This window comes from Megascapheus bottae, chromosome 20 (genome assembly GCF_031878675.1).
Source record: "Megascapheus bottae isolate mThoBot1 chromosome 20, mThoBot2.hap1, whole genome shotgun sequence".
Classification (NCBI taxonomy): domain Eukaryota; kingdom Metazoa; phylum Chordata; class Mammalia; order Rodentia; family Geomyidae; genus Megascapheus; species Megascapheus bottae.
Genome location: NC_143528.1, coordinates 13,722,041 through 13,726,518, shown reverse-complemented (window position 1 = coordinate 13,726,518; position 4,478 = coordinate 13,722,041). Strand labels below are relative to the sequence as shown.

The window sequence follows — 4,478 nt, the reverse complement described above, 5'->3', positions numbered from 1 at the left end:
TTCATTCAGAGACACAAATTTGTTCCATTTCCTGTATCAACATAACTCTATCCTCCTCATTTATAATTTCATCTCCCATTGATCCTAAAAACAGAATAAATTGTCCCTCAACTCTCTACTGATTTCATTCCAGTAAATTATAATGCACACCATTTTCTCTACTGATCCAGTACTCTATCCTGAATAAGCTCACATCTCTCCCTTTCAGTTCAGTCTCTTCCCAGTTGTTGGCACTTTCTTTAAAGAAAGACATTGTTACCGAATCTTTAATGAGAGATTGACATTCACTTAGGTCATTGACTCCAGACTGAAACGGAGTCTGAATTTTATGTTATCATTAAATCAACATCTATTTTCCTCCAAAACCACAAATTAAATGCTTGTTTTCCCTAAAATTACCTCTCGCTGCCAGTTTAATTTTTTGCTATTTTTTGACACACTTCCTGACATTTAAACATTTGAAAGTGTTCTTTGCATTTTCGAATAAAAATGTATGGCAGAAGGAGTGATCACTACTACACTGTTTTTGGAAGGTGAACTTGTTAAACCACTATGGAAAGCACTATGGCAGTTCTTCAAAAGACTGTAAAAATAGCTCCCGTATGACCCAGCAATCCTACTCCTTGGCATTTACCCAAATGTCCAGAAACAAGGACAAATTAAAGCTACTAACACAACAATATTCATTGCAGTGTTATTTTCCATAGCGAAGATTTGGAACCAAGCCAGGTGCCCCTCAGAAGATGATTGGATCAAAAAGATATGGTATTTATACACAATGGAATTCTCTGCTGCCATCAGAAAGAATGACATCACCCCATTTGTAATAAAATAGAAAGACTTGGAAAAATCTTGCTAAGTGAAGTAAGCCAGACTCAAAGGAACATAGGCTCAAATAGTTTCCTTTATTTGTAATAATTAGTACACATGTAGGACTCTCCTAGCAGTGAATTACAATAGGTCAAAACTTAAGTACATAAGGTCATATAGGATGAAACTAAGTGAAAGGAGCTGTAGGATATGGAAACAAGAGCTTTATCTTTTGTGATTGTTGTTCTTAATATACTATGTTATTTCTTTCTCTTTTTTTGCCATTATGGCTAAACTCATATTGTCTCTGTATCTGACTTTGTTACCTGGTATATTGAATATGTTTATTTGTTCATTTGAAATAGGAAAGGGAAGGTGCTTAACAAGATGATTGGGATTGGGTTGGGGGAAGGAAATGGGGACAAAAACATGAGAAGGGGTATCAATGTGTGAGAAGTAATGCACCTACTATCTAGTGAATGTAACTGTAACCCTCTGTACATTATCTGGACAATAAAAAAAGTGTGGCAGAAACCAATAGGAGCACATGTGTGTGTGTGCATGTGTGTGTGTGTGTGTGTGTGTGATTAAGTTACACGTTGTGTTCAGTTTTTCAAAACTTATAGGTTTTAGAATTTTGAATAGGTGGTTATAAATTTGACTTCTTCTTCCTTAGAAGCATATCTTGAACAATCTGTCTGCCATTTAGTTTAAGAATTGTGGAAACAGAAAAGCACATTTTAGATAACAGGGTACTTTCAAACACCTCTAGGGTAAATGACTATGCAATAGCCTTAAATAATATACATTTTAAGAGCTACTAACAGTGTGACATACTTTTATTTCCAGTGTTCTCTAACATACAAAAGGGCAGCAGACCCTTCAATATCTGTGTTTGTGTGTGTGTGTGTGTGTGTGTGTGTATCTGTACATTCTTGTGTGTGCACTGCCATGTAAAAATGGTGGAAAAGCAGTCAACTCACTTAATCCCCTTTGCTCAGAGGTGCCAAGAAATATTGTCTGCCACCATTTAGCATTACTATGCTAAATATTATATTGCAGTCATAGGGTAGTTGTAATATGCCATCCATTATCACAAGCATTTTCCAGGACACATAGTTAATAAGGCTTAGCAAAGAAAGTTCCGTCCTCCAAGATGTCCTCAGATAGAATACTGGAAAGGTAGCATTCTGCCTTTCAAAGGCCAGAACTGATCTTGCCCTCTTGCTTTTCTATGGTTCTATTTCATGCCCATGGTATTCTCCATTTTTATCTCTCTCTTTGAGGTTCTATTTGTCTGCTACTGTATTTCTTTTCTCTTCATTCATCTTGTCATATATATATATATATATATGTATCCTCTCAGTTTTCATGGAAGACTTTTCAAACATCAGACAGAATTAACAGACAGGAACCCTTGATCAACAGAGGGTGGAAGCTGAGCCTCAGGCCACGAGCCATCACACTCTACATTTCTCTGCTTCTTGGACACATAAATCTCCACTGATTACTCAGCAGAAAAAAAATTAAGCTCTTTCTTACTCCTAAATTATTATTTTACTATCTAAATCTCTGGAAAGATAGAGATAATCCACCATGTATTGATGAGTCAACATCTTTTAAAAATCTTTGTTGTTTTGGTCTTAATGTTCATAACAATTACAGATCCTAAATCCAAATTTCTTTTCTACTATTCACAAAAGAATAATATTTAAACATGTTACAAATGAAGTCCAAATAGATAACAGTAATCACAGGCAACCAAGGGGAATAGGGCAAAAAATACTAACCAGAATGTGCTATTTTAGCTGTCCAGTTAAAGAAATAAGACAATATGCTGTTAGATAAACATGGCCAGCACATGATAATATGCTCTATTTCGTTATCCATATTTTGCAAGATTAGAGTGCTCTCATCAAGGATCTTTGGAATTAAAAGACATTACCAAGCAAAATTGGTGTAGGAAATGATTGTCATTTTGTTTGTGTTAGATTATATAAAAAAAATCCACCCGCTGATGTGGAGTTGTGCTCTTTCCAGGGGTCTTAGGGGTCTGGAAGCAGGGTCTTGATTGAAAAGGAATGGTTGGCCCCAATCCGTTCCCTTCTAGTCTGTCAAAGGAGGCGGGTGTCTTTTATTGTGGGCACTACTTTCTCTGCTCCTGCCTCTCACCACTGTGGTCAAGGCTCACCCCTGGACTACTTTCTCGGCATCCCAGCCATGTCGATGTGTAAAGATGAGCAGGATCAACGCTTGGTTCATTGCCCTGACATACCTGAGAACTCCTGGGGCCTGCTAGTGGGCCTCTTGGGAGTCCCAAATGCAGGGAAGTCAATGCTTTCCAAACGGCTGCTGCGCAGAAACGTGTTCCCTGTATTCAAGAACATTGACATCCTTCGCGGCCAAGCCCTGGGTGTCATCACAGAGAAAGAGGCCCAGGTGACTCTGCATGACACACGTGGCATCATCAGTCCCGTGAAACAGAAAAGGCTCCATCTGCAGAGCTCTTTGTTGGAAGATCCGTGGAAGAGCATGGAATCCGCTGATCTTGTTGTAGTTCTTGTGGATGTCTCACATAAGTGGACTCGGAATCAGCTCAGCACCCAGGAGCTCCAGGGCTTGACCCAGGTCTCCCAGCACCCAAGTGTCCTTGTCCTGAACAAGGTAGATTCCTTGAAGCAGAAGTCAGCACTCCTGGAGCATCGTCAACAGCAAGAAGCTCAGTATAAATCGGGCCTTCTGCTCATATCCTGGCATCTATTGTCCCAGCCCAGCAGCTAAGGACTCAGATTCAAACACACAGTCTGTAGGAAAGATGCAGAGTATTGGCTGGCCCCATTTCCAGGAGATCTTTGTGTTGTCCGCAGGTGGATGTGAACACACTAAAGCAATATTTCTTGGCACAGGCCCTCTCAGGGCCTGGGGAGAACCATAGTGAAGTCTTACTAACTAGACATCTGAAGAGAGCTGTGTCTACAGAATTCAAGAGAAGCTCCTAGAGCATCTACCAGAGGAGGTGCCCTACAGTGTGATGGGAGGAAGGATCAAGTGGGGAGCCGGTGATCCAACAGAACCTTCTGGTACTCAAGGAATCCCATGTGAGAATCCTGATTGGTAAAGAGCCAAGTGGTCTCCCAAATTGCCCAGGAAGTAAGCCGGGCCCTCATGGATATCTTCCTCTGTCACGTTCACATCTGCCTCTCTGTGAAACCTCTCAAGTGAACATCTTCTGTTGCCTCTCTCCCAGCATCCCAGCTCCAGCTGTTTGCAGGATTCACAAAGTGTAACTGCCTGCAGGGCCTGGTGAGAAATATGAACACTGATTAGCCACCGTTTGGCCTGTCTTTAGTGTGCACAATCCCAGCAATGTCTTCTTTGGGGTAAAGAACCTGCCTTAGTGCAGTTACTGTGTATCCCTCTGCGGGTCCCCCAACTTGATAGGTCTCAGACATTGGGCCCATACTGGAAGCTGTAACTCCATTCTGCAGGTCACATTGGACCCAGAGTCTTGCCCTGAGATGCTAATTGGTAATAAGGAAGAGATCTTTCTCTTCTTCAGACCCTTCATCTTTAAGTGGTATAAAACATATTTCTTTGGGGAGCAGTGTGCCAGTACTTGAGCTCGAACTCTGGGCCTCACACTCTCATTTAACATGATTTTCTCAAGA

At 40.8% G+C, this 4,478-nt stretch overlaps 1 pseudogene; it reads left to right on the top strand.

Moving 5' to 3' along the window:
* The first annotated feature begins 2,828 nt into the window (after positions 1-2,828).
* Positions 2,829-4,032, top strand: LOC150049193 (GTPase Era, mitochondrial pseudogene; annotated as a pseudogene).
* The last annotated feature ends 446 nt before the right edge of the window (positions 4,033-4,478 follow it).